We start from the raw sequence: 19,434 nt of genomic DNA, 5'->3' as shown, positions 1-19,434 counted from the left end.
ACCGAAATTTTGCTCCTAGATTGAGTAGGTAGGGCTTCACTTAGAGATGCTTTCTGTTTTTATAGCTTGCAGGTCTTAGGACGCGTAGGGCCAGGGCACTGCATGGGGAGAACTGGGTGTCTGTTATATGACTGTCGTTGGATGTCACATAGGGGTCACAGTATTCACCTTAGAATCATTGGGTTGGGTGGTGCCTCAAGGTTGTATGTCCCATGAACTTAATGATGTGGGCTCCTATTTAGAAGGCACGTTAAATTTACACGCAATGAAATGAGTGCTTGCCTCAATTTGTCTTCCGTGGCTGTTCGGTGTTGCTGTCGACATCTGTTGCCTTGTGTATGTGGCCTGAGTTGGTAGCAGTTGACTGGCTTTGGCAAGAGGGCTCTATCCAGATGCTATAGCAGAAAGGTGCTGTTGTTGATGTGCTGTTGTATTCGGAAGGGCCGATCCACCGCATGTTGAGCTTTCTTGGCATAGCGCCGTCTCGGGTATTGAACAATAGTACTTCTTGGCTGTCTTCAAAGATTTGCCTCTTGGAATACTGTTCTTCAAAGCGCTTTCTTTAATGCTGTAAGATTTTGGCTATGGCTTGAGCTGTGATGCGGTCTTTCTCTAGCTTTAGCAGGGCTTCAAGTCTGTGCTTTTTGGACTGGCTGTTGGGAAGGTGTTGGACTGTGATGCATAGATTGGGAACGATGTATTTGAGAAGCTTTACGGCTTTGGTTCCATAGATGAGCCAAAGGAGGCTTGCTCCTGTTGAGGCTGTAGTTCTGAATGCGTAGAGTACTGAGTATAGCTTTTCCTCCCAATCCAATTTGTGTTCTTCAACGATCTTCTTGAGGATATTCTGCAGTATCTTGGTGGCTGTGTTTCACGGTCACACTGCCACTTGCCTTATTGCAGAGCAACGAGAACTTGAAAACATAAAATATGTCGACGAGGACATAGCCAACCCGGCTCGAGGCATGGAAAGAGATATGTAGGTGTCAAAAGATATCCTTGAGTAGACTAAGCTAAAGCAAAGAGAGGATATGCTCATTTATCAAGCTTACGTGAGAGCAGAAGGAATGCCATATACCTTAAAACACCAAATCTACTTGCACCACTTGAGGGGATAGGGCCTTGGGGCATGGGGAACACATCCCAAGTGACGACTTGGGGAAATACTGACAGAGCGGCCATGAAAGTGGTCTTGACCATTTTCGAGTGAAAAAGGTCACTGCATAGATCGGGCCACAAACGGGATCAATCTCATACAAAGCGTTCCTAGCAACCCTAGTATGCAATAGACTTGATTTCCCAAGAGATTTGAGCCTAGTTAAATATTTAATCCAGAGATCTAAGCACACTAATTATGCACAAATCCGGCATGCAAAGGATACAAATCAACACTCAGCATGTAGAGCACGACGAAAGGAATAAGACCATTCAATTGGAATCACGAAGTACATACAAATGAGCACGATAGACGTGTCAGAAGTTCTTTTACTCTCTTTGTTCTCTTCTAAGCACTCCACTAAAAATCCTTAAAAAAATAAGCTTTTTCACATATATACTAGGCTCTGGGAACACTACTTAGATGATTTTTGAGCTAATCTCGCTATTTTGGTTCTATTAGATACAAATTGGAAGCTCATTGGCCTCGAGTACATGAGATTAACTTGAAAAGTACAAATTTTTAAGTTGGCAGTTCCCAAGAGTCCAGAGTTTGAAGGGGTTTTTTGGGCCATCTCAGGTGGGGTATCCTCATGACTGGTTCTGGCTGAACATTCACCTCCACCTGGACTGCGTACGCACTCGCGTTGTCTCTATTTGGAGGTATTTCTCTTGGACCTTGCTTTTGCTTTGAGGTAGCGCTGACACCTCTCTGCTTGCTCTCGTGATTGGAGCATAGTTACCCGGATCTGAAAATTGGAACGGGGAACGCGGAACGGCAACATGCATGAAATGCCATTCCCTGTTTCGGATACTCACGTCTGAAACACGAAACGGGGAACGGAGACTTGAAAATGGCCATTCCTTGTAACTATGGATTGGAGTATCCGCTTGGTGTGGTGAGCTTGGTTGACGGCGCTCTAGGTCACGAACTTGGCCTCATTCTTTGCCCTTGGGTAGAAGATCTTTGTTTTGATCTTGAAGAAGCCTATTGTGAATGCTTCCTCCCCTGAGATCTGGTAGTAGGTGGGCAGCATCATTATCTGAGCATATAGGCCATATAAGTGTCAAAAGAGCAACGGAAAAGGGTGAATTGGGTATGAACTTGTCTGCAACTGTGAGAAAACCTCCTCTCTGTACTGGGCAACCAATAGATTTCGGATCTATCGCGATGGATCTCCTCGTTGTTCTCCTAGCGTGTACCGCCCACCGAATGGGCACAGGAACTCGCTGCACAGTGTGCCACTTCGAGATAGAGTGCACACGGCAAGGATGAGGGAGCGCTAGCAACAGGAAGAGACAGGCTAGGGAGAGAGATCGATGGTGGAGAGAGAAAATGCTAGAGAGAGAGTGGCGCTCACACCTAAACGCTAGAGAGATGGTGTAGCCCAAAACACTAGATATCTGCACTGCACAACATGCCAAAAGTACAAGGGGAGGGATTGCATATATAGGCAATTCCTAGAATTGCCCTACCTACTGCAAAATCCCACGATCTTGATAAATGGCCTAAAAATGCTTATAAATATGCGTACTCACTAAACGTGACCTGACACACATATTTAGTAGCAAAACTGCAGAAGATTCGAGAATCTGACCTCGGAAAATCCTAGGAACGGGGGTCCCGCCTTATGCTAGCCTATCGGGTGAGCAACACCGGGAAGTGCACCGCTGTGTACAATGTACATGTACGTCTACCTCAAGTACGGCGAGGCGCAACCACAAAACAACTCACACTCCCTAATGTGCTCCTCGCAGATACTGGAGCCACCACCGAACAGGAATGTGAACTCTAACACCCCCTCTCAGCTCCTGGACGGGAAACAAGTCCAAGGGAGTTGGTATGAGAGGATAATGTCGCCTGCGGAAAAGGTTTGGTGAAGATATCAGCAAGGTTATCCGTAGTTAGGATGTACTCTAGTCGAATAGAGCTATCCTTGGTCTAGTCACGTACAAAATGGTCTATATGCTTGGTCCTAGAGTGGAACACCAGGTTCCTCGTAATGGCTATATAACTTTGGTTGTCAGAGTACATGATGGTCGTCTGTTGGGGAAAGCCCGTCTCCAAAAGTACCCTCCGAATCCACACTGACTCACATGTAGCACTGCAAACATCTGGGTACTCTACCTTCGTGGAAGATAAGGCAACTGTAAGCTGTTTCTTGCTGCTCCATGAAATTGTTCCTAAGCCAAAAGAAAAGGTGTAACCTGTAGTTGACCGTCGTCCATCTGGATCTCCACCCCAATTCGAATCATTCCATCCGTGGATATGTCCCCCTTTGTCTGCCATATCTCCAATCCAAGAAAGTGATGAAGCAAGCCAAGATTTGTCATCTCAAACTCCTTAGCCTAGGTCTCCATAGTACCGCGGATGTGCCCAACATGGCTACTTGTAATCACAAGATCGTCCACATAGAGGATAACAAGTGTCACCAATCCTCCCTCATGGTAATTGTATAAGTATGGGTCTGCAGAAGATCGTCGAAAGGAGTGTCGTAGGAAGAAAGAGTCTATCTTTTCGCACCACGCTCAAGGGGATTGCTTTAGGCCGTAGAGAGCCTTTAGCAACCTACAAACCATGTCTTTGAAGTCTCGATCCTTGCTCCACCTACACCTTGTAACAAACTTGGACACTCCAAGCCGAGAATCTACCGCGACACCACAAAATATCCACTTGAGACAGTTCACAGTTTACAATTGATTCGACACTGGCCCAACGGAGTTCCGTGCCTAAAGATATTGGCCCCAAAGACTGGCGCCTGTCACAAAGTGATGACGTGGCTATCGACAGCAGAAACTCTAATTTCTGCTAGAAACCCTAAAAATCCTGCAAACCCTAATTTCTGCCAGAAACCCTAATTTTGCAAAAACCCTAATTTCTGGAAACCCTAACCCTAACTGCTGGCTGAAACCCTAAGTGGCTGGAAAACCCTAAAATCTGGCGCCAGTGCCACGTGGCAGCAGTGTATGGATTCCGGAAGTCACGGAAGCTGAGAAAAAGCAATGAGCGACGCAATTTTTGCTGGCTTTTTGCTATGCAAGGGAAAATTGAGAGAGAGAGAGAGAGAGATTTTTCTTTATTTACTTGCTCTCATTGAGAGAGAGAGAGAAACTGCTTTTGATGTTAAGCTTTTGGGGCTTTGCTTTTGGGCATCCCTTGTAATCTTTATATTCACGGTTTAGGGCTCACTTGTCAGAGCATCTGTACTTTGACAATTGATTTAATACATAAAGAAATACCGAAAGGGGGGACCAGTCTTTGGGGCCAATATCTCTAGGCACGGAACTCCGCCGGGCCAGTGCAAATCTATTGTGATCTGTGAATTGTTTTGAAGTGGTTATTTGGTGCTGTCGCGATTGATTCTTGACTTGGAGTGTCCAAGTTTGTTACAGTGGTATTAGAGCACGGCCGATTTCTCTTCTATGGGAAATCCGATCCCCAATTTTTTTCCGCAACACCTATGGCTTCACGCAAGGATCAGTTGACTCCCTCTGCATCTGGAGATGCGGGCATGGATCACAATGAAGATTCCGGAAGAGTATGGCCCGCCTCGGCCTACTCAGGCGGAGCAAAGAGAGATGAAGCGTCGTCAATTGATCAGCGATGCAACAAAGATGATGCTCAGTTTTGCGAAGGACCCGAAATTGGCAAAATATATGAGTGAGACTTCTTTTCAGCAAGTGCATACGCAGTGGCAGAAAACCACTACACCACCCCTGAAACCCGCTCTCAAGAAACCTTCTGATCACAAACAGTATTCAGAGAAGGAATTACAAGAGGTGGTTGATGCACTGATTGCTCAGCTTTTTGACACGCAAAAGAAAGCCAAAAAGCACGGCAAAAAGCAGAAGAAAAGCACTGACTTCCCGGGATATTTGGGTCGTCAGTCGACATTTGACAAGGCAAAGAAACAGAAGAAGCGTGTTCCATTTGAAGGAGTACCCAATTCTTCTCCTTCTTCTTCTTTTGAGAGTTCTTCTAGCTCTTCAGATTCGAGCGAAGAAGACAGAAAAGGTAAAAAGTGAAGCAAGAAACAAAGCTTCGGAAAGGGCAAGAAAAAGGCAAAGAAGGCTAAATCTCGCCTAGAGACTGACAGTTCTATTGAGGACTCGTCTACAGACAGCTCAGATTCCGATGACGGAAACTTTTATGCGAACAAGAAGAATTTTTACAAAGCCAACCAGTGTGACTTTCTCGAAGATAAAAGCAAGAAAGTCCAAGAGTTTAAGGAAGGTGGCCACTCGATCAAGTTTGATACTTTTTCAGGATACTCAGATGCGTCGAAGGCTTTGTCTTTTATACAGCAGTTTGACATCGCTTTCGCGGGAGGACGCTATTCAGAGCACTCCAAGATTCAGAGAGCTGCCTCTTACTTTAAGGGGAATGCTTGTACTTGGTGGTCCACGCTTCTTTTTAAACAAGACTGTGCTAGTTAAATGGCTGAAATTTAAGAAGCTTTTTATTTCTTCTTGGTTGACGCAAGAGTATGAACGAGATATACGAGCTGCTTGGAACCATCTTTGGATGACCAAGAAAGATACAATCAATGCTTATTGTGAAAGATTTGGAGCTCTTTTCTACCCGCTTCTTCATTCAAGAAGATCTCGTTCAGAGAACAGATTGAGCGGTTCACCTTGGGTATACCTACAGAGATCCGAGATCACTTCTTGGAACAGAAGTCAGCTTCTATTCAGGAGTTGATGAGTCATGCGAAGCGGGGCTTTGCCATTCACTCTGGCAGTCTGACCTACCCCACAGATGAGGCCATGACACAACGAGCCGAACAGACTTCTAGGAATGAAAGTAGAAAGAAAAAGAGCAACTCAGAGAAAAAGGATGTACGACCCAAGCTTACTCCTCAGGAGCGAGCTCGATTTATCAAGGAGGGGAAGTGCTTTAGATGCGGGGAACATGGACACATCTCCGTGAAGTGCCCTAAAAAGGCACAGAAAGAACAAAATGATAAGGACGACGATAGGCCTGAGAGTTCGAGAGCAGCTGAGGAACGTGGACGAAAAGGCAAGATGAAAACAGGACTGGTTCCAGATTGTGTGGGTACCTATCCCGACACCATGGACGAGATTACAGAACTTTGCCGAGCTTGGGGCAAAGTGAAAGATCAAGAGGCCCTGATTTTCTTTGATGGAGGAGCCAAGGACAACTTCATTTCACCGGAATTGGCGGCGCGGCTCGAGACTACTCCTGATCGGATGGGACCACTTGCGTAGGCAGTTCTAGCGGCACCCGGTAGGGACGTAGCCATTACACTTGTCATTGGCAAACTTCGGTTGCATTGTCAAGGGTATTTGGGGCATGAGGACTTCTTCATAATGCCTTTGGAGGGTTGTGATGTTCTCTTAGGGATTCCCTGGTACGACAAGAACAAGGCCGTGGTCGATTATCGGGCGAGAAAAGCGACTTTGACTACAGAAAAGGGTAGAACAATTGTACTTGATATTAAACTGAAGGGCGAGTCTGTCCCTATTGTATTGGCTTCAGCCATTTCAAAATTAATGAAATCTAGTCTGTTTGTTTACTCGATCTTTATGAAAGAATTGGGCGATAAGGATAGGACAAATATGTCTAAACTTGATAAAGAACGCCAAGATTTTCTCCACTCTCACGCCGATTGCTTCTCAGAGGGCCTACCAGGAGAGTTACCACCTGCTCGTCCTGAAGATCATACCATTGATCTGATACCTGGAAGCACACCATCGAACTGGCCACCTTACCGTGTAAGCCGAGCACAGAATGAAGAGATTATGAACCAAGTGAAAGACCTCTTGGAAAAGGGTCTTGTCTAGCCTAGTACTTCACCATATTGCTCTCCAATGTTGTTGGTTTTGAAGAAAGACGGATCTTGGAGGATGTGCATCGATTATAGAGCTCTCAACAAAATCACCATCAAGAACAGATTTCCGATTCCTAGGATCGATGATATAATCGACAGGTTACAGGGATCCTCGTGCTTTAGCAGGATTAACTTGAAGAGTGGATATCATCAGATCCGAATCGCGCCGGGAGACGTCTACAAGACAGCCTTTCGGACGACTTTTGGGTTATTTGAGTTTTTGGTGATGCCTTTTGGCTTAACCAATGCTCCTGCGACATTTAACCGGATGATGGACAGGATTTTTTGAGAGTACAGACTATTTGTTGGCACTTTCTTTGACGACATCATTGTTTTCTCCAAGAATGAGACAGAACACAGAGATCATCTGCTTCAGGTCTTTCAGGCATTACGAGATCACAAGTTAGTGATTAATGCAAAGAAAAGTGAATTTTTCCTGCCAGAGAGACACTTTTTGGGACACATTGTCTCAGCAGCAAGAGTGCAAATGGATCCGGCCAAGATAGAGACTATACGTGATTGGCCCGATTTGAAGAATGTCCATGAAGTTAGAAGCTTCTTGGGACTGTGTTCGTACTACAGGCGGTTCATACGAAAGTTTGCAGAGGTTGCTTCCCTTTTGCATGTCTTGACACAGAAAGGAGTCCCTTTCTCGTGGGGATCCACAGAGGTGACTGCCTTTCAGACATTGAAAGAGAAATTGACTATGGGACCAATTTTGACTTTGCCGGACTTGCAGAAGTCATTTGAAGTATATTGTGATGATTGTGGTCGTAGTCTGGGTGCAGTCTTGATGCAAGAAGGCCATGTCATTGCTTACGAGAGCCGATTGTTCTCTAGGCCGGAGATGACAGCACAGATATATGAGAAAGAGCTTTTGGCGGTTATCCATGCTCTTACTCAGTGGCGGCATTACCTACTTGGAGCGGATTTTACTGTCTTTACAGACCATCAGAGTTTGCGCTACTTCTTGTCACAGAAGCAGCTTTCGGAAAAACAGATGCGGTGGGCGAACATCTTGTCACAGTTTCACTTCCAGATTGTCCATGTGCAGGGATAGAAGAATGTGGTGGTAGATGCTTTGTCTCGGAAGCCGTTGGTTCTGGCTATTTCCGCGATACATCATAGGAGCTTTGAGGATATGGTTGATCAGTCTGCCACAGATACAGACTTTGCAGATATTTTCACACGAATATGGGATGGGGAGACAGTAGTTGGATACTCCCTCCGGGAAGGCTACTTGATGAGAAAGACTATGTTGTGCGCCACAGCCGTTGAGGGACAAGGTTATGACTGAATGTCACTGTCCACCTTTTACGGGTCACCGCGGCATTGCTGCCACCATGAAGGGGGTAGAGAGATACTTCTTTTGGCCGAGACTCAAAAAGGATGTGGAAGAGTTTGTGCGCAGTTGCTTAGTATGCCAGAAGGTCAAGTTTGATAAGCATAGGCATAGGGATTGTTAGTGCCTTTACCCATACCCACCCGCCTCGGGAAAGTATTGCGATGGATTTCATTTTTGATCTCCCGAGAACACAGAGTGGTCACAATGGTATCTGAACTGTTACTGACAGATTTAGCAAACAAGCTCATTTCATTCCAGTGAAGAAAACAGTTAAGCCTGATCACTTAGCGAGACTGTTTGTGGCCCAGATCTTCAGATTACATGGCATGCCTGAAACTATTGTCTCCGATAGAGACCCCTAATTTACGAGTTTGTTTTGGAAGGCAATTTGGGAGAACATTGGCACGCGGTTGCAGTTCTCGTCATTGTTGATGGGCAATCTGTGATTGCAAATTCAGTGGTTCTAGATTTATTGAAGTCTTATATCTCTAATCAGAAGATTCAATGGGAAAAGTACTTACCTTTGGTGGAATTTGCCTACAATAACACGATACTCTCTTCGACGGGCTTTGAGCTTCAAGGATACTGAAAGCTGACAGTATTCTGTTGTATGACTTTAATGAAATAGAATTCTTGATTATGATACTGATTTGTTCTTGACTTCTCTTAAGTGCAGGAACTGATAGACGAAATGACTGCAACATTTTGGTATGATTGATCTCGAATAGACATGGTTGCAATAGGGGTTAGTCAATCGGACATTGATGAGGTCCCGTTTGACCTAGATGTTATTGCTAGCTACATTGCCGATAAATCATGGTCTAAGATCCGAATGAATGTTGAATGTCATGTGATGTCCTGTGATATCCTGTGATATCCTGTGATGTGACTGTCGATTTGGTACATGTGCTAGATGTGTTCCTAGTACGTAGGTACTAACAATCAATGTCTGCTAAGACCGTTTATGGCTTTTGTCAGTTTTGCAGGCGTAATCGCGGTCGATTACAATGCTTTTCAAGAGGGGGATATGTCACTAAGTGATGACGTGGCTACTGACAGCAGAAACCCTAATTTCTGCCAGAAACCCTAAAGATCCTACAAACCCTAATTTCTGCCAAAAACCCTAATTTTGCTGAAACCCTAACCCTAACTGCTGGTTGAAACCCTAAGTGGCTGGAAAACCCTAAAATCTGGCGCCAGTGCCACGTGGCAACAGTGTACGGATTCCGGAAATCACGGAAGCTGAGAAAAAGTGACGCAACTTTTACTGGCTTTTTGCTATGCAAGGGAAAATTGAGAGAGAGAAGAGAGAATTTGCTTTATTTACTTGCTCTCATTGAGAGAGAGAGAAACTGCTTTTGATGTTAAGCTTTTGGGGCTCTACTTTTGGGCATCCCTTGTAATCTTTATATTCACGGTTTAGGGCTCACTTCTCAGAGCATCTAGACGCAGAGTCTGAGAGTGAAACCCTAACCGCTCTTTGTACTTCGACAATTGATTTAGTACATAAAGAAATACCGAAAGGGGCGAGAGTCTTTGGAGCCAATATCTCTAGGCACGAAACTCCGCCGGGCCAGTGCAAATCTATTGTGATTTGTGAATTGTTTTGAAGTGGTTATTTGGTGCTGTCGGGATTGATTCTTGACTTGGAGTGTCCAAGTTTGTTACAGCGCCCCTTTCGGTATTTGTTTTTGTATTAATCTGTGTTCAAAGTACAAGAGTGTAGGCAGGCGCTCACACTCAGACTCTACGTCCAGATGCTCTGAGTTATGAGAGACCTACCCGCATATTTAAAGGATTTACAAGGGATGCTAAAAGCAGAGCCCCAAAGGCTGTTCCCAAAAGCTTTAAAAAATAAAGCAAAAGAGGTCACTCTCTGTCTCTCTAATCCTCTTGCGTGGAATAAAGCAAAAGAGGTCTTTCTCTCTCTCTCTCTCTCTCTCTCTCTCTCTCTCTCTCTCTCTCTCTCTCTCTCTCTCTCTCTCTCTCTCTCACAAGCTCTTGCAAATTGTGGAGCCATAAAAAGCAGCCCAAAATCCGCCGAAAAGCTGGCCCTGCTTTTTCGTACAACTGCTGCCGTAATTTCCGCAGGCGTCCGTACAGCTTGCCACGTGGCACATTCTCCGCAATTTGCAAGCCTGTCCGTACTGCAACGCCACATAAGCAATTCAACGGTATTCCTTGCCACGTCAGCATTCCGGGGTGTGTGTGTGTGAGTCTAGTGGGCAGCAGCCAGAAGCCATGTCACGAGTTTGTGACACACCTCCTCCTCTACGTCACCATTGAGAAATGCTGAAACAACATCCATCTGAAAAACTGGCCACCCGAAAAAGGCAACGAGGCAAAAACTATCCGAATGGTCGCCATCCTTACAATCGGAGCAAAGGTCTCGTCATAGTCTACACCAGGTTTTTGAGAAAAACCCTTGGCAACTAGACTTGCCTTGTGCTTGTCTAAAGAACCATCAGATTTGTACTTGGTCTTGTAGACCTATTTGACACCCATGACTTTCCGCTTGGTAGGCCGCGGAACCAACACCCAAGTGTTGTTCTTCTTGATGGAATCAAGTTCTTTTTTGCATAGCCACCTTCCACTTCCGTTGTAAAAGGGCCTTCTCAACTATGAGAGGGTCTCTGTCCTTGATCATTGTAGACATCAAAGCATAGTTCACCTGTAGTAATATCCCATCTACCTCAACAACATGAAGTCGCTGAGATTGTCGTGTAGTACCGGCTTCACGCCAATCAGGTGGAAAATCTGAAGTTGTTGGATCTCGCAAAGTCTTCAATAGCCACTTCGGCAACATATCTGTCTTGCTCCCTGCTCCTTGGGAACGGAGCTACTGGTATATCTGGCTCTAACTTTCCACTATGATGAGAACCACTGTCATCTGCATCATCAAGGATAGGTGCATCCTCCTTTAAAGCCTAAGGGACAGGGGTAGGAGAAGAGGGTTCATCAAGAGGCAAATAAAACTCAGGGTCTTCAAGTGTCGGCAAATTAGGGTGGTCGTGGAAAACTTGGAAGCGGAAGCACCCTCTAAAGGTAGAATCTCGTCGAAGACAACATCACTGCTGAGTACAACATCCTTCTTTTCTGGATCATAGAGTCGAAAACCCTCGGAAAGAGTGTTGTAGCCAACAAAAATCATTCTCCTGGACTTGGGGTCAAACTTCCCCCTTGTCTCCTTCGGTACATGGATGTATGCATCGCTCCCAAAAATCAGAAAGTGGGAGACGTCGGGCTTCTTACCAAAATAGTCTTCAAATGGGATCTTCTTAGGAACTGAAGAGGTTGGAGATCAATTGGCATCACAACTGTCTTTGCCCATAAAGACTTTGGCAAGTCTCGATACTCGAGCATGGTCCGTGCCATTTCTACCATTGTCATGTTCTTTCGCTCCACAACTCCATTCTCTGAAGGTGATCCGGTATTCGCAAGCTCTTACTGATGCCATGGTCTGTACAAAACTAAATGAAAGCATTGGCGGTAAACTCCCTGCCTTTGTCCGATCAAATAGTCTTCAACACTTGATTGCTTTCCTTCTCCACAAGAGAACTCCAATTCTTGAAGAGGTCAAATGCCTCGCGCTTGTGTTGTACAAAGTATACGCAAGTAAAGCGGCTGATCCACGAGCAACATGAAATAGAGAGCCTTGGCGAGGGAAGCTGTCTGCATAGGTTGTCACAAATTGATGTCGTGGCATGACCAGCCTCGGACAAAAGTGACGACATGGCAGCTGTACGGCAGAGTGCCACGCAGTAGCAGTACAGAATTTTGCAATTCGTGCTGACAAGTTAACGTGGCATATTGTATGGATTTCCGCGTTTCACGTTGGCTATTGACGTGGCAGGCGTTTACGGAATTCCGTATTTTTGCGTTGGCTGCTTTTTCACAGTTTTTGGAGCTAGTTGCTTTTGGGATCCCTTGCTTTTGAGTTTAACTGCTTTTGGGGCTCTGCTTTTGGCATCTCTTTGTAAGACTAAAAGGAACCCAAGGGCCTCACTCTTCAAGGCATGTGGAGGCAAAGCCTGAGAGCCGAGGACCCACGGAAGTTGTACTTTGCAATGAGAAAAAGAAATACCGAAAGGGGCGCCAGTTTTTGGGGCCAATCTCTCTGGGCATGGAACTACGCCGGGCTGCGTCGACTCTCGCTCTCTCTATTAAAGTGTAAAGATTATGAAGTTTCTGTTCGTGTGTTGCTATCGATTTCTTGCTTGGAGTGTCCAAGCTTGTTACAATGGTATCAGAGCACAGAAAGATACTTCTTCTATGGAGGATCCGATCCTTTTTGCAGCACACGCAGTTTTTTTTTTTTTTGGAAAGAATCTTCATGTCCCGACCCCAGACTTATTAGCCACTTCCACCCTTACTTCATCACGCATCGGGCGCGCTCCCGTCTTCATTGCTCTGTCTTACAGGGCATAAAGCCATAAAGAATCCCAGATTACACATGGGTTCTCTTGGAGAATATGACAGAGATAACACCTTTAGGTGGGCAAGCAAAAGAGAAGTTGAGATCTAGCACGGGAACTGAAGAAAAGAATGAAGATTTGGATAGATTCTTTGTGGAAAATTTTGCCAGAGCGGAGTACAAACGTCAACTGCAGGTTGAAACTTGACACATCTGTGAAAAGATTGATCAAGTACTCCATAGACTCGAGACTTGCGAAACACATGAAGAATAACCCGATTGATATGATTTACTCGAGATGGTGTTTGGCCATTGCTTCTCCTCTCAGGTCGGTAGATAAGCTGAAAGGACAAACAAATGCAGAAAAGCGGAACCTGTTCTCGTAGAAAGAGATGGACAAGAACTCTTGAAAGGAAGATGAACCAAAGGACCACCAGAAGATAAACTTGAGAGTTATAGAGCAGCAGTCGAGTGCGGAAGAAAAGGAAAGATGAAAGCAGAACTGGTACCACATTGCGTGGGGACTGACCCGAATCGGACGAACAAAAGCACAAAACTTTGCCGCACATGGGGCAAAGTGAAAGATCAGGAAGCCCTCATTTTTCTTTGATGGAGGAGCCAAGGCCAACTTCATTGACGGCTCGATTTGGAATTACACTCAATAGGCTAAGGCCACAGGCGGAGGCAGTTCTAGGGGCACCCAGATGGGGTGTTGCCATTACACCTGTCATTGGCAAACTTCGTTTGCATTGTCGGGGGTATTTTGGGCACGAGGACTTTTATATCGTGCCTTTGGAAGGGTGTGATGTCCTCCTAGGAATCCCTTGGTACCACAAGAACAACGCCGTGGTTAACTATCGGGCTAAGAAAGCGCTTTGACAAATGAGAAGGGCAAAGAGATTGTACTTGATGAAATCCAGTTTTCTTTACTCGATTTTCTTGAAAGAATTGAATGACGATTGAAGGTCGAATATGTTTGACCTCGAAAAGGAATGACAAGATTTTATAATAGAGGCTGACTGTTTCTCTGAAGGCGTACAAGGCGAGTTGCCTCCTTCACGTCCTGAAGATCACATGATTGATTCCTTGTAGTACACCACCGAACTGGCCACCTTACAGAGTTAGCCGAGGCCAAAATAAAGAAACAATGTATGAGAATAGATTTCCACATTACGAGGATCGATGATATACTCGACAGACTTCAAAATTCTACTTCCCAAATTGATATGAAGAGTGGTTATCATCAGATCTGAATTGCTCCTGTAGACGTCTACAAGACAGCTTTCATGATGACTTTTGGGATTTTCAGAGAGTTTTACAGGCACTACAGAAGCATAAATTGGTTATAAATATGAAAAAGAGCGAATTTTTCTTTCAGGGATACACTTTTGGGGACATATCGTCTCAGCAGTAGGGGTAAAGATGGACTTGGCCAAACTTGAGACTATTCGTTATTGGCCTGATTTGAAGAATGTTCATGTGGTTCGAAGCTTATCTGGGCTTGTGCTCATATTATCGGTGGTTCATTCGGAAATTTGTAGAGAGTTTCTCCTTTGCATATGCTGTCTCAAAAAGGAGTACCTTTTTACTTGGGGACCGACAAAGATTGCAGCCTTTGACACTCTCAAAGAAAAGTTGATTAGTGGACTCGTGTTGGCCTTACTAGACTTGCAAAAGCCATTCGAAATTTACTGTGATGCTTATGGTCGTAGTTTAGAAGCAATCTTATGGAAGAAGGCCATGTTATTGCTTATGAGAGCAGGATATTTTTACGTCCTTAAATGGTTGCACAAATTTATGAAAAGAGCTATCGGCGGTGATCCATACTCTTACTCAATGGCGATACTAGTTACTCGGAGCTGATTATACAGTCTTTACGGATCATCAGAGTTTACGCTACTCCTTGTCAAAGAAGCAACTTTCGGAAGAGCAGATGCGATGGGCTACCCTTCTGTCACTGTTTCACTTCCCGATTGTCCATGTTCAAGGACAAAAGAATTTAGTGGCAGATGCATTGTCTCGGAAGCCCTTGGTTCTGGCTGTTTTCGCGATCGATCACAGAAGCTTTTGAGGATATGGTTGATCAATACGCCATGGATTCTTATTTTGCAAATATGTTCAAAATGGGGAGCTAGTTGCAGACTATTCCATACGGGACGGCTCTTTGATGTGGAAAACGACGTTGTGTGTTACATAGCCTCTGAGGAAAAAGGTCTTGACAACAAAGTTACCCGAAACGGAAACCAAGAACGGGGAACGGGAACGGGGGCCTTTGGAACGTTTTCGGACCCTCCCCCCCCCCATGCCCACTAGAAAAGCGGAACAGGAACGGGGGCCGGAACGGTAAGCCTAAAATATGCTTAAATTAGGTTGGATTTAACCTATATGAGAGCCATACACACCCATTAGTCCAAGTAGAATCCTATTTAGACATGCTTTGCAATGATTCTTCAGTCTTAAGGCTTACATGCGATTGTGCACTACACACAACACATGAATTGGGATCATCCTTCACAAAAGCATCTTGATTCTTCATAGAAAGAACATCAACTCAAAGATGAATAGAGTCAAGACTCCACACAAAAGCTTGGAGCAAAAAGATGATAGATTATAAAGATGGCTTACAAGGCCAACCAACGCGCTACAAAAAGACATGTAGAGACTAGAGTGCTAAATAACAACTGTAAGAGTCACTAGGTGACATGTCAAGACTCAAATCACTCATGTGGTAGTGCAATAGAAAAAGGGGGCAAAGCCGGCGGCCACAAAGGAAACAAACATAAAAAACCAATGAGCAATGAGTCATGACTCATGCCTGATGTTCACCTCTGTGTAGGGGCAGAAGAGCATCCCACCTCCCAATCTGTAGTGGAGTCCTGAACGCTGTGAATATCATCCCAATCCTCCTGCATAGGCTATCCTCATGAGTAGGTTCTCCTGCCTCTCCAAGCACGTCTGCCTCTGCCTTTGCCTCCATCTCCCACTGTAGAAAAGGATCTGTCACTTTCGATGCTGACTTGCAAAGCATTCTTAAGTTTGCATTGACAAAAACAAGATCATTTGCTTTCTCCACTCCAAGTCGGTTTCTCTTTCTAGATGCAATGTGGCTATATACACTCCAAGCAAGAGGAGCTAACCGCTTGGCTGAGAATGCGGACGGCAAGTCGCTGAAGATCGAGACCATCTAAACCATTTTTTTGCCACCACAAGACGGAGGAAATCTTTGTGCGATCAATTTGGGCATTGGCTGTCCCAAATAATCGTCGCATATCCATGTAAAATGCAAGCTGATCCTTGATTTTGGGCTGCATGTCATGATCAAGGTGACGCTTTTTCAAGATGGTGTTCCAATGTGTGTTCACCTCTGAATCATGCTCCTGTCCTGCACCTTGGAACTCTGGGTCCAACATAAAAGCTGCACCATGAAGAGGTGAACTATAGGCATTCCACCTGCTACTGCAAAGGTCTTTGATTTCTTCGAGCCTATCTGGGTCCTTCTCAAGATCTGCAAGCGCCTCGACCATGCGATCCATTGCTTCATAGACCTTGCCAATGCAAGGTTGCATACCATCCATCACTCTAAGCAAGTGGATCACTGGTTTGACCATTTTGAATAGTCTTTAGAGACTCCCGTAACTCAGGATCCTCTACCTTCCCTATACAAATGATCCCTACGACTGTACTGACATGGGAAGTCTCAACAAACTCTGTACTGATGTAGAGCTGCCGCACTGCACTTTCACACTCTACAAAGCGGCTTACCATTACATAGTTGTAGGCGAAGCGGGTCTCACAATACTTTAGAAGCACTTTGCCCCTCGACCCGCTTCAAGAACTCGGCTCAAAGTATGTTGCAATCACCTTGGACGTAGATGCAATGAGAGACTCTATCCAAGGTAGTTTGCCGAAATCCTTTAAGATGTTAAGGCAATGTGCCATGCAAAAGGACACCGTGATGTGAGGATAAGAGCCTTCCAAAGTAGCTCCGGATGCCCTGTTTGAGGCCTCCCCATCGGTGACTAGACCTATCACAAGGTGCGACCCAACGGTCTCTACGGCGGAGGCTCACTCACCTGTAAGGTGCCAAGGACATCTGCTGATTTTCCTGTCTCCGTGGCGTCATGGGAGTGGGCAAAATACATCTCCCCTTTGGAATAGTCAACAATGCCATGGGTGGACCTCCTCCTAGTGTCGCTTCATCCATCCGCAATGAGGGTCACGCCATACTTCGTCCATTGCCTCCTTATGTTGAGGGTTCCCATCTCCACAACGGCCTTCTCTCTACCGAGTAGAGTAGTGCGGAGGGCCTCGGAAGAGGGTGGCACATAGCGTGCCCCATACTCTCCAATCCTGGTGCACATGGTCTTGAAGTACTCCGACCTACACAATGCATACAAGAGGTATTAGTATTTACTATTTTGATGAGAATGAGAATCGAGATAATTGATTGTGAGAAAATGATGGTAAGTCTTACCGAGCCTTTATGAAGGGGATGTGATCATGATAGAAAAAGCGGGCAACACTTGCATCCACATCCTCCTTCCTTTTTGGATCCCAAGTGCTATGTAGGGTGCGTTGGTGAGATTTGGGAGTGGAGACCGGACTAGTATTAGGCATTAAAAATGCTGATCGAAATGATGTCGCCGCCGTCTCCGTCGTTGCCGCATTCTATCACCACCAACCGATGAAGAAGGTGTAGAAGAGCGAAAAACCAAGTCGTCGGGTCGATTGCGGGATGCTTTGGCCTTGCCACATCTTTCTCTTCTTTGTTGGCTTTGATAGCGGCATCCTTGGCTTCAAATGCCTTCAACAATATTGCTACTTGTTGTCCCTCTAGCTTAAGGAGGTGAGCACGGACTTTGGTTGTGCCAGATTGCCGTTCAAAGCCACATAATTTGCACTTCCATGCACGTGCACCACCGGTCTTTCCCAACACTCGGGAATGCACTTCATCCCACCATGAAGCTTCATCCTTCTTCTTCTTCGTGCCCAAGGACACGTTCACTTGATGCGGAAGCTTGGGCCATGAGACTTGTCACGAGAGAGAGAGAGAGAGAGAGAGAGAGAGAGAGAGAGAGAGAGAGAGAGAGAGAGAGGTTGTGGCGTGGAGCTTGAGCGCTTCAGCAAAAGAGGGAGAGAGGGGAGAGACTTGAAGCTCGAGGGCTTGAAAGTTGACTCTTGAGCCTTGAGGCCCAAGTGGCAAGAGAGAGGGGGAGAGACTGTAGACGAGACTCGAGAGAGAGAGAATGAATGGAGAGAGCTCCGAGCTTCAAGCTTGAGGCTTGAAGACTTGAGGCCCAAGGGATGCACAGAGACTTGAGAGAGGCTTGAGGGAGAGGCTAGAGCATGTGAGGCTTGAGGCTTGAGCGATGTTGCGGCGAGCCTTGAGAGCTTGAAGGGTTGAGGGAGCGATGAGCCATTATATAAGGAACCCCCCCCCCCCGTCCCCCAAAACGTTTAAAAACGCTGCCATGGACAACTCTTTTTTTAATTGAAAAAACGGTCAAAATTTTCAAAATGCCGTTCCGGACAGTCCGGCCTTTGGATTGGCGTTCCAGCCGTTCCGGCCCCGTTTCGATTGGCCGTTCCGATGACACGTTTGGGCGGAACACCGTTCCGTGTCTGTTCCCGTTCCGTGTGCTTGGCTCAGGTAGGAACGCGTTTCGGGAACGACGGGAGTCCGTTCCGGTCGTTCTTTGTTACTCTGCTTGACAGAGTGCCATTGTCCACCTTTTACAGGTCATCGCGGCATAGATACCACCTTGAAGGGTGTGGAGCGTTACTTCTATTGGCCGAAGCTTAAAAAGGATGTGGATGACTTTGTTCGCCGTTGTTAATGTCACGTGCACATCTAACCCTATGTGTACGTGGACAAGCTACTTCATGACATGGGTTCGGTTCAGTTCAGTTCAGTTCAGTCAGCCTAGATTAGGAAGTGATTTGGTACTTTTGTGAGTCTGTTCGTAGACCGTGCATGTCCAGACACTTAGAGTAGATGCATATCCTCTGGTTGCACACAGCATGATCATCAGGTTTCCATCAGAACCCATCAGGAGCATTTTTACAGTGCATAGACCTATTTTCCCTATTTTAGCCAATTTTCACTTATTATTTTCAAGTGAGTTTTGTTGGGAACTAGGTAGGGCGATTTAGCCATGCAAGTATATAAGAAACTCTAGCGCTAGCACAATCTGGGAGAAGAGGCAGCAGGAACACTCTGTTCAACAGGCAACTTCTCAGCAAGACCCCCATCAACAAACCTAGCGTTTTTGCTACAGCAGAAGCCTAGCGTTTTCCCCTATAGCAGCCCGGCGTTTTTGCACAACAGATCAGCCCCGGCAGCTGCAAGACAGTAGATCAGCCCTAGCGTTAGCAGATTTCCACCGCAAAACAGTTGTTAGCCCTAGCGTTTTTGCATCAGCATAGCGTTTTGCAGATTCACCGCGACGGAACACCAAGAAGTATCAGCGTTTTCCGTTTTCAGCAGTCAGACATCGCAGAAGAACCCCCGAACCTCGTAGATCTCACCTTCCCGCACAGCAGATCCTCGCCGCATGGTTAAATCCCGCATAGTTTGTAGATTCAGCCCGGAAAACGCAGATTTCAGCATCTGCGTTTTCAGCGCGTCGTCGTTGCATCGTCGTCATCACCGTCGTCATCGACATAGA

General features: G+C 45.7%; 1 protein-coding gene across 2 annotated transcripts in view; it reads left to right on the top strand.

Moving 5' to 3' along the window:
• The window catches only part of LOC147418659 (uncharacterized), a 51,429-nt gene that overhangs the window by 1,560 nt on the left and 30,435 nt on the right, over nt 1-19,434 (top strand). The gene's annotated exons all lie outside the window — the stretch shown is intronic.

This window comes from Adiantum capillus-veneris, chromosome 29, assembly GCF_014529385.1.
Source record: "Adiantum capillus-veneris isolate H3 chromosome 29, ASM1452938v2, whole genome shotgun sequence".
NCBI lineage: Eukaryota > Viridiplantae > Streptophyta > Polypodiopsida > Polypodiales > Pteridaceae > Adiantum > Adiantum capillus-veneris.
This window is presented reverse-complemented; position numbering and strand designations above follow the sequence as displayed.